The following is an 11,527-nucleotide window of genomic DNA, read 5'->3' as shown; positions in this document are numbered from 1 at the left end:
GTACTATACATTTCAAAGTTGAGGCGGTCAGGAGTGTAAATAAGCTAAATCCTCATGTACCTTACAGAAAAGTTAATGGCTATTGGTCTAAAGTTATAAATCAAGAAATAGGTGTGTAAGCATATGATCTAGTAACTGGGGTAACTACAGAAAAAAATACAAAAGGAAATGTGTGAAATAGCTTGTGTCTGGAGTACAGCTGGGGTAAAGAGGGGAGAATAGGGCAGAAGGCTGGGGATTTTCTTTATAAGCTCTTTTGTGCTATAGGGGCAGCATTCCAAATCCACAAATCCGAACCAAAAGGCTCCAAAACCTGAAACATCTTGAGTGCCAACATGATGCTCAAAGGAAATACTCACTGGAGAGTTTTAAATTTTTGGATTCTGGGTTTGTGATGTTCAATCAGTAAGTATAACACAAATATTCCAAAATTTAAAAAAAATCCAGTATCTGAAACACTTCTACTCCCGCACATTTTGGGTAAGAGATATTCAACCTGTATTTGATTTGTTACTATGCTCTTGTATATTTTGATAATAATAAGGTAAAAAAGGGATGGAGTTTATTGCCTCATATAAGCCAGACACAGAAAGGCAGAGGGGCTAATAACCTCAGCTGACTGCTTCAGGGGCTTATTCTCTCAGGCTCCACCATACAGCCACTGGCAGCTCTAGAATCAGATTTTTAATTTTTTTCTTTTTTTTTTTTTTTTGAGATGGAGTTTCGCTCTTGTCACCCAGGCTGGAGTGCAATGGCACAATCTCAGCTCACTGCAACCTCCGCCTCCTGGGTTCAAGCAATTCTCTTGCCTCAGCCTCCTGTGTAGTTGGAATTACAGGGCCTGCCACCACACCTGGCAAATTTTTGTATTTTTAGTGGTGACAGGGTTTCACCATGTTGGCCAGGCTAGTCTCAAACTCTTGACCTCAGGTGATCTGCCTCGGCCTCCCAAAGTACTGGGACTATAGGCGTGAGTAACCGTGCCTGGCTGGAGTCAGATTCTTAACAGCTCATGATCCAAGGGGAAAATTCCAAATGTTTCAGAAAAGGACTCTGATTGGATCTCATGTCCAGCCCCTGAACCAAATCTGGGCATGATTGGCTCACCAAGATCATGTGACCACTGGGTTACCAGGACAGCTAAAATGCTCCAGGACCAGATAGAGTGATAGGGGAGCAGTTCTCTGAGGAAAGAGAGTGCTACTGTTAGAAGAAAGGGAGAACAGACGCTGGGGACAAAAATCAACAGAAGCTCATGACACTGGGACTCTACCATGGGCCTGTCCCTGGTACAAGGTACAAGTATGATAGCTGTGGAAATGACGCAACCAGGAGCTCTTATAGGGAGCTGGGATGGGAGATGTAGACAAGGACACGAATCACTGTTATCCAAGGGTGAATGTGGAAAGAGCCACAACGTCCACGGGAGGTTCTATGAGAGCTAATAGACAATGAGCCACTGCCCACTGAGACATCTTATGAATTCCAAGGACCATCTGCTACAGCGCAATGATGGGTTCAGATTCCATTTCTGCTCAGGGAAATTACTTCACCTCTGTGAGCCTATTTCTCCATCAGTAGGATACAACAGTGATTCCAAGTCAGCAGTTGTTATAGATTGGCTTGGGAAGCTGAGAGCTTGGCACGAGGTAGACATCTACCTCTCAGGGTCCCAGGGCCATCCATCCACATTGCCAGCTTTTTCTTCAACACTAGCTAAGGTGCATTAATTTCAATTTAGCTTATAGCCAAAATGTCCTCCTTACAGTTTTTTCATTATCTGGTCTGTGGGATACTAGAAAATTATCCAAATGCCTAAGATAACCTAATTGCACCAAAATTGTCAGGGTAACCCCCATTAGAACAGGTGCTCCCTGAAGGCAGGCAAAATAGTATTCATGTTTGCATCCTTCTCTAGTACTTAACAAAATGGACACTCATTCATAAAGATTTTTTTAAATAAAATATATGAATAAAGGGATGAATGAGGCCCTAGAAAGGATGCTTTCTAGGAAAATTGTGAAATTGTAAAAACAAGAGATCAGTTTGCCAAGATAGACTCCTGGCAGCCCCTCCTTCTGGCTTTGGAGGTCAGCTAAGGATAAGCGGAGAGCAAGTGTGTACCCCGGCATGGGGACTGGGAGGCAGGGCGCACTGGACCAGACAGTGGACAATGGGCCCACTGCATGTGTTCATTCAACAGATGTTTACCAACCACCTGCCATCTGCCAGGCACCTGGGATACATCAGCAGCAAAGAGAAAAAAACTCACCCTCTGGGACCGGATATCCCGGGCATGATGTGTGAAGAGCCGAGGTGGCCCTTGAAGAAAACTGGCCTATGCATCCCCATGGTTGCATCTTCCCACCGATGTGTTTCTAATATTAGTTGCAATAACCGCAGCGATCATTCATAGGGAACCTACTGTATTAGTCAGGATCATTTTGGTTTTAAGTCACAGAAACAACTCAAACTGACTTAAGCAAATAAAAAGGAAAATGTTGATGTCTTAATTCCTAAAAGTACCAGAGATTGACTAGCTTCTGGCCTGGCTGGATCCAGGAGCTACAAAGACATCATCAGGACTCTGCGTCCTGTGCTGGCTCTTGGCTCCACTTCCTTCTGACTTCATTCTACTGACTTCATTCTCAAACAGCCGAATAGTAAAAATGGCCTCTGGCAGCTGCAAGCTAATGATCTCAGCAAAGAGCAAGTACCTCTTTCCTGATCATTCCAGCAAACCTTTGGGGCACTGTTACAGTGACTGGCCAGAATTAAGTCCCATGCCCAGGCCTGAGCCAATTCTTGGAGTCAGAGCACGGGATGTGGTGATTGAACTTGGATATGGTGGCAGGCCTGGGAAGGGGGTGAAGAAGACAGCACCATTTACTCAGTAGGGACTGAGACTGGGCCCCAAAACTGGGGCTTATTGGAAGACATGGTGAGGCACAGGCAGCCCCAACAATGCCCGCTACACTCATGCACCAGGCACAAACTAAGTTGAGCCCTGCAGAAGTCCTATGCAGTGAGAACTTTTTTTTTTTTTTTTTTTTGAGACGGAGTCTCACTCTGTCGCCCAGGCTGGAGTGCAGTGGCGCAATCTCGGCTCACTGCAAGCTCCACCTCCTGGGTTCATGCCATTTTCCTGCTTCAGCCTCCCAAGTAGCTGAGATTACAGGCACCCGCCACCACGCCTGGCTAATTGTTTTGTATTTTTAGTAGAGATGGTGTTTCACCGAGTTAGCCAGGATGGTCTCGATCTCCTGACCTTGTGATCTGCCTACCTGGGCCTCCCAAAGTGCTGGGATTACAAGCCACCATGTCTGGCCTCATCTCTTCATTTTCTTTCCTCTTTGTGGGCTTTGTCAAGTTGAGGACAGGATGGCCACCAGCAGTTCCCAGCCTACATCCTATCAACACAGCAACTCCCTCAGAAAAAGAATGCTTCTTTCCCCATAACTGCTGCGGATGTCCCATGGCAGAGTCTCAGGACTAGGCCTCCAGGCCTGGATCACTTGCCTGTGTCTAAAGCCAGGGTTTGGGGTTGGCCACACCAGAACCCCAGAGACACAGGGTAGGGGAGAGGTGATCTCCTGAAGGTATTATCAGAAAAAAGAGGTATTAAAAGAGTTATTATCAGAAGGGGGCATGGAAAGCCAACAGTTGGCCACCTCATACCCAGGGAGTAGTGTCAGCACACACCCCTACCTCCAGACAATTCCACATTGGCCAGACTATCAGGGACAGACTCAAACCCACACGGGCCCAAGACTGCTTTTCCGTGACGTCACAAACTCTGCCTGTTAGATACAGGAATCAAAACAGAAAGTAAGCACTAATTGCTTCCCCACCAGTCGAGCCAAACAGAAAGCCCTTCCTGCCTGTGCTGGGCCGTCTGCACCCCAAGGAAGCTGGCAGGGGAGGGAGCAGTTCCACACCAGCCACTCTGGCCCAGGCCCAGCGGGAATGCCTCAGAGCTGACGGAGTCTGGGCTTATAGGACAAACCCCTCAGAGGGGAAGATGCCTCTGTGGGCGCTGGGCCTCAGCAGTCTAGACCTGATGGGAATCCAGAGCAAAGAGGTAAAGCTTCAGTTTTCCAGTCCACAGCCACTGTCCCAACACTTCAGCCAGGGAGGAGACTGTCAGGAAAGGTTGTCCTTGCAGGGTCAAGGATGGAAGGCACCATCCTCAGGCTTGACCTAAACTTCATTTCCTGAGCCATGTGGGGCAACCACCATTCACTGGGCATCTTCCCCATGCCAGGCATCACTGAGTTGAAGTGTACTCCTGGCCGGGAAGGGAAAGGCAGCCACAGTTTCTTGTATCTATTTGGAAGAAGCCTAGAAAGTACACACATTCCTACAGGGAACTATGGTGCCCATCAAACAAATGAGGCAACAGACTCAGCAGGGAGCTTTACCCCAGGTTCTCAGCTCAGTGACCGCCTTGATCAGACTCCCAGGCAAAGGCTTGTCCCAGCCCAACTCCAGGAGGTCAAAGCGCTTATCTCAGCCTTGTCTAGCGGCTAGGCTGCTGACTGAGCTGAGGGTACTTCTGATCCAGGAAGCAGGAAGCCAAAGCAGCTTAGGGCTATCTCCCAATCCAGCTCCCCAGGGAACCTGGGCAAGAAAAGCCTGAGCTGATGCCCACTGCCCCATCTCCCACTAAGGCACTGGCTGAATCTGCCTGTACAGCCATGATGCTTTCTGGGAAGCAGGTTTAATGGACATCACTGCCAAGAGTGTACACTCTGCTGCAAAGTGCTGGGCAGGGGGATGGTGAGAGCCAGACTGAGGAGGGAAAGGGCCAATGCCAAGCAAGGAAGGAGAGGCCGAGTACACGGGGCCCTCCCTTCCAAAGGAAGCCCGAGGGCTGGCCCAGAGCCACTGGGCTCTGGGAAAATGGTGTTCTGAGCTCCCAGATTCTATCTCTACCCTCCACAAGCGAGGCAGGCTGGCCCTCCGGCTCTACAGACCTGCCAGGGAACAGCTGACCACTTCCTGGAGCCGACAATGCACCCATCGTTAGTTCCCTGCGCTGGCTGCCTGCCCAGCCGGCCCGCAGGCCAGGCCTCTGGAGCTGAGCTGGGCAGGAAGGAGAGAAGGGCAGGGACAGTATGCTATAGACCTGGGCAACCCCAGTAGAGCTCTGTCCCGGAGGACTCAGACAAGCAAGCCCCATGCAGGGCTGTGTTCTTTCCTAGATGCCTCTGTCCAGGCAAGGAGAGCTGGGTGACATGGGCCAAGCCTCTTGAGTGTTCTGAGCCTGTTCCTCATCTGTAAAATGGGGCTAAATCTCACTGTGCCCACAGCTGGGATTAATGCAAAAGGGCAGGCTGGGGGCAGCTGTGGGTCCAGGCTGGCTGGCAGGGGACACAGAGCATCGGGAAACTAGGGGACGATGACTCACCCTGCTGGGGCAGCCCCTACCCACGCCTCAGCATACTGTGATGACCAAGCGTCCAATTATTATTAAGCACAAGAATATGCTTCTTATGATCTATATGCTCATCATGAATACTAACGACTAGTACTACTGAAACAGCACTAATCTGGAGGGTCAGAAGCTGTGTATTTTACATCTCATCTCTGCCATATTCTGTGTCTTCAGATAAGTCCCCCGATCCCCTTAGCCTCAGTTTTCTGCTTGCAAAATGAGGGTCAAAAGATGACTGAGCAGCAGAGACAATAATGGAAATGAAAGGTGGCCTACTGCAAATAGTCACGTCCCTTGATGGGGCTCTGAAGGCAAAACTGGAGGAAACCTCTTCCATCTCTAGCTTGTGGGCATTTAACCAACAGTTCTCCTCTGATTGCTTAAGAGACTCACCTGAGGAATATAAGAAAAAAATAAAATAACTGGTCAGGTGTGGTGGCTCATGCCTATAATCCCAGCATTTTGGGAAGCTTGAGCCCAGGACTTCAAGACCAGCCTGGGCAACATAGTGAGACCTCGTCTCTACAAAAAAAATTTTTTAAATGGCCAGGTGCCGGGCGCGGTGGCTCATGCCTGTCATCCCAGCACTTTGGGAGGCTGAGGCGGGCAGATCACTTGAGGCCAGGAGTTTGAGACCAGCCTGGCCAACATGGTGAAACCCTGTCTCTACTAAAAATACAAAAGTTAGCCACGCGAGGTGGTGGGCACCTGTAATCCCAGCTACTCGGGAGGCTGAGGAAGGAGAATTGCTTGAACCCAGGAAGCAGAGGTTGCCATGAGACGAGATCGCACCACTGCACTCCAGCCTGTGCCACAGAGCAAGACTGTCTCAAAAACAAAAACAAAAACAAAAACCACCAGCCAGGCGCGGTGGCACACACCACATGCTATTTGGGAGGCTGTGGGAGAATCACTTGCACCCCGGAGATTGAGGCTGCAGTGACCCGAGATCGAGCCACTGCACTCCAACCTGGGAGACACAGAGAGACCCTATGTTAAAAAAACAAACAACAAATAAAAAAAAACAAAAACAAAGATACCAGTCCTTGGGCCCTTTCATTCCCCAGCAATTCAGATCCAATGGGTCCTGCATGGGGCCAGGCATTGGCATGTTTTTAATGCTCCCAAGTGATTCTTCTGTGCAGCCAGTTCAAGAAGCAATGCAGCCGCCCACTTAGAAATCAGACAGGATAAAGCCCTCTTGTCCGGCATCCTCACTGACAATTTCATCAATCCTGGTTTAGAGAGACCTGGTGCTGCTCAAACACCCTCCAGCAAGATCACTGAGCTTCCTGGCCAGAGGCCAGCAGCAGCCCACAGCATATCCTGCTTGGTAAAAAGAAAATAAAGGCTTTCTGGCCTGAGGGCACAGGGCCATTGCTCAAATGGGTTATGAGCCTGACCCTTTTAAAAGTCCCAATCCTGCTAACTGGGTGGGGAAGTACAGGCATGAGTTAAAAAGGCTGGAAAGATAGATTTAATTAGCAGACATTCTCTCTAGGTATGGGTATTTATAAGCCCTTTCCATCCCTTCTTTTTTGTTTTGTTTTGCTTTTTGGAGGCAGGGTCTGGCTCTGTCGCCAAGGCTGGAGTGCCGTGGAGCGATTTCAGCTTGCTGCAACCACCACCTCGCAGGCTCAAACAATCCTCTCACCTCAGCCTCCTGAGAAGCCGGGACTACAGGCATGCACCACCACGCCCAGCTAATTTTTGTATTTTTTTGTAGTGACGGAGTTTTTGCCATGTTTCCCAGGCTGGTCTCAAACTCCTGAACTCAAGTGATTTGCCCACCTAGGCCTCCCAAAGTGCTGTGATTATAGGTGTGAGCCACCAAGCCTGGCCCCTTTGTATTTTTCAAATGCCCACAGTAGAAGGCAATTCTTTTATAATTGGGAAAAAACAGTAATCACTTTTATATTTGATATATTGCCTCTTTTAAAAAGTTGTAGGCCGGGCGCAGTGGCTCACACCTGTAATCCCAGCACTTTGGGAGGCCGAAGGGGATGGATCATGAGGTCAGGAGATAGAGACCATCCTGGCTAATACGGTGAAACCCTGTCTCTACTAAAAATACAAAAAATTAGCCGGACGTGGTGGCAGGTGCCTGTAATCCCAGCTACTCAGGAGGCTGAGGCGGGGGAATTACTTGAACCTGGGAGGCAGAGGTTGCAGTGAGCCGAGATCGTGCCACCGTGCCACTGTACTCCAACCTGGGTGACAGAGTGAGACTCCATCTCAAAAAAAAAGAAAAAAACAAAAAAGTTGATGTATTATCTTTTGCAAATGTTTTGTGGTAAGGAATGAAGAACTGGCCAGGCGCAGTGGCTCACGCCTATAATCCCAACACTTTGGGAGGCTAAGGCAGGAGTATTGCTTGGGCCCAGGAGTTTGAGACCACCCTGGGCAACATGGTAAAACCCTGTCCCTACAATAAATGCAAAAATTAGCCAGACGTGGTGGTGTGCGCCTGTAGTCCCAGCTACTCGGGAGGCTGAGGTAGGGAGGATCGCTTAAGCCCAGGAGATAGAGGTTGCAGTGACCCTGGTTCAGGCCACGGCACTCCAGCCTGGGTGGCAGAGTAAGATTCTGTGTCAAGAATTAAAAAAAAGAATGAGGAACACATGCAAGAACAAGGAGGTTCAGGGGAACGAAGGGCAGGAGAAAGGGGCCCCATGGGAGGGGATGGTTGAGGGTAGCAAATGGCAGGGAAGCTGATCAGGGATGAAGGAACCTTTGCAACACCCCCGTCCATTGGAGGTTGCGAGAATAGCATTTCATGGGAGCCCCACCCATCCCTTACCAAGAAAGGATAAATGCCATCATGTTTAAACTTTACCTTGGAGCTGTCCTTGCCCTGTGCAGAAAAAAGCCAAGGCTCCTGAGCAAACCCAGCTCCTTCAAAACTGTCTCTGGGAGTGAACAGGCAACCTACAGAATGGGAGAAAATTTTTGCAACCTACTCATCTGACAAAGGGCTAATATCCAGAATCTACAATGAACTCAAACAAATTTACAAGAAAAAAACAAACAACCCCATCAAAAAGTGGGCAGAGGACATGAACAGACACTTCTCAAAAGAAGACATTTATGCAGCCAAAAAACACATGAAGAAATGCTCATCATCACTGGCCATCAGAGAAATGCAAATCAAAACCACAGTGAGATACCATCTCACACCAGTTAGAATGGCCATCATTAAAAAATCAGGAAACAATAGGTGCTGGAGAGGATGTGGAGAAATAGGAACACTTTTACACTGTTGGTGGGACTGTAAACTAGTTCAACCATTGTGGAAGTCAGTGTGGCGATTCCTCAGGGATCTCGAACTAGAAATACCATTTGACCCAGCCATCCCATTACTGGGTATATACCCAAAGGACTATAAATCATGCTGCTATAAAGACACATGCACACGTATGTTTATTGCAGCACTATTCACAATAGCAAAGAGTTGGAACCAACCCAAATGTCCAACAACGATAGACTGGATTAAGAAAATGTGGCACATATACACCATGGAATACTATGCAGCCATAAAAAATGATGAGTTCGTGTCCTTTGTAGGGACATGGATGAAACTGGAAAACATCATTCTCAGTAAACTATCGCAAGGACAAAAAACCAAACACCTCATGTTCTCACTCATAGGTGGGAATTGAACAATGAGAACTCATGGACACAGGAAGGGGAACATCACACTCCGGGGACTGTTGTGGGGTGGGGGGAGGGGGGAGGGACAGCATTAGGAGATACACCTAATGCTAAATGACGAGTTAATGGGTGCAGGAAATCAACATGGCACATGGATACATATGTAACAAACCTGCACATTGTGCACATGTACCCTAAAACCCTAAAGTATTATTAAAAAAAAAAAAAAAAAAAAAAAAACTGTTGTCGGGAGAGCTCGTGTGGAGGTACAGTCACAATAGCACCGGCCAGTGCCCACTGGAGCCAGGGCTGGGCTGCAGGGAAGATTGTGGCAGTTGGAGTTCTGCAAATGCTGAGCACACGTGGTCATCCCCTCCAGTGACGAGAGCTTTTGAGCTGCACCTACAGACCCTGGAAATACCTCAAGGGGAAACTTCCCCTGCTGACCCATGAGGGCAGTAAGACATCGAGTGGACCCACTGGGGCATGCAGAGTCCTGCTTGTCACTTTGTCCATCTCCCCACCTGTCCTTCACTGCAAGCCACCAGCTCAGCCTCCCATGGAGAGCAGGATTCTGTTGCTTCAGGTTTGGTGACATTCTCGTGGATTGGCGTTGTTGGGGAAGGCAAGCATATCACAAATTGATTTAACAAAGTATTTCTGGCCAGGTGCAGTGGCTCATGCCTGTAATCCCAGCACTTTGGGAGGCCGAGGCAGGTGGATCACCTGAGGTCAGGAGTTTGAGACCAGCCTGGCCAACATGGTGAAACCTCATCTCTACTAAAAATACAAAAAGTAGCTGGGCATGGTGGTGGGTGCCTGTAAATCCCAGCTACTTGGGAGGCCGAGGTGGGAGGATCCCTTGAGTCCTGGAGGTCAAGGCTATAGTGGGCTGTGATGAAGCTACTGCACTCCAGGCTGGGTGACAGAGTGAGACTATGTCTCAAGAAAATAAAAAATAAAAACATAGGTCTCAGAAAAATTCGGATTCAGCCGAGCGCAGTGGCTCATGCCTGTAATCCCAGCACTTTGGGAGGCCAAGGCAGGTGGATCATGAGTTCAGGTGTTCGAGACCAGCCTGGCCAACACAGTGAAACCCCGTCTCTACTAAAAATACAAAAAATTAGCTGGGCGTAGTGGCAGACGCCTGTAATTCTAGGATGTTGAGGCAGGAAAATCGTTTGACCTGGGATGTAGAGGTTGCAGTGAGCTGAGATCGTGCCACTGCACTCCAGCCCAGAAGACAGTGCAAGACTCTGTCTCAAAAAAAATAAAAAAATAAAAATAATAAAAATAAAAAAATAAAAAGGTATTTCTGCTTCTCGACAATCCCCCAGGACCTCCAAAAGCCTTGGCTGGTCAAAATGGAGTCATATGTCACTTAACAATGGAGATCTGTCCTGAGAAAGGCATTGTTAGGTGATTTTGTTATTGTGCCAACCTCACAGAGTGTGCTTACATAAACCTAGATGGAGAATAGCCTGCTGCACACCTAGGCTAGATGGCGGAGCCCACTGCTCCTACGCTACACACCTGTATAGCACGTTCCTATCCTGAATGCTGTAGACAGTTAGAACACAATGGCAAGCGTCTGTGTATCTAAACAGAAAGGCACAGTAAAAACAGTGTTATAATCTTACGAGACCACTGTCCTACATGCGGTCCCTCGTTGACCAAAACATCGTTACGCAGTGCATGACTGTATCTGCAGGGTGGGGCTGGATAGGGCAGGGGTAGGGAGACCTGCTGAGAATGGATGAGATCCATGAAGTGAAGTAAGGATGGAGAACTTTCAGTCAAGGAAAAGCAAGCTCCAGGGTCACAGCAGAGGGGGAAAGACCCTCAATTCACTGCTGTATTTTCAAAATGGCTAGTTCACTGAGTCTCAGACAGACAGTGGATTCTAAGGCTCCTTCTATTTTATTTATTTTTTGAGACAAGGTCTCACTGTGTCGCCCAGGCTGGAGTGCAGTGGTGCAATCTTGGCTCACTGCAACCTGCACCTCCTGGGCTCAAGCAATTCTCGTGCCTCAGCCTCCCGAGTAGCTGGGACTACAGGCACACACCACCACACCCGGCTAACTTTTGTATTTTTAGTAGAGATGGGGTTCTGCCATGTTGGCCAGGCTTCCTTCTATTTTAAAATACGATGCAAGTTCCTGCGCAGATAGATGCCTCCTCTACTCCTGCCTCAACTTCTCAGGAAAGGTTGGGGGGCATCTTGTCCAGCCCAATATTGTTGCTTCTAACATTACTGACCCAGAAGATGACCTTCCTTGGGCACTGCACGTACAGCTAGGCTCTTCTAGGCTTTCACTGCACACAAACCAGGGAGTTCCTGCACCCTCCTGGCTCCAACCTGCAGAGGAATATCTTGATGTCCAGCCCTCCTGACCCTCAGCCACTCCAATCCTCCACCAGAAGAGAAGATGCTAAAAA

General features: G+C 48.5%; 1 long non-coding RNA gene across 1 annotated transcript; it reads left to right on the top strand.

Annotated features, from left to right (window-relative positions):
* The first annotated feature begins 1,149 nt into the window (after nucleotides 1-1,149).
* On the top strand, nucleotides 1,150-2,513 carry LOC131384445 (uncharacterized). The gene is made up of 2 exons (XR_009215291.1): nucleotides 1,150-1,296; nucleotides 2,204-2,513. It is a non-coding gene; the product is annotated as an uncharacterized LOC131384445 (long non-coding RNA).
* The last annotated feature ends 9,014 nt before the right edge of the window (nucleotides 2,514-11,527 follow it).

The sequence above is a fragment of the Hylobates moloch genome, unplaced genomic scaffold, assembly GCF_009828535.3.
Source record: "Hylobates moloch isolate HMO894 unplaced genomic scaffold, HMol_V3 SCAFFOLD_10, whole genome shotgun sequence".
NCBI lineage: Eukaryota > Metazoa > Chordata > Mammalia > Primates > Hylobatidae > Hylobates > Hylobates moloch.
This window is presented reverse-complemented; position numbering and strand designations above follow the sequence as displayed.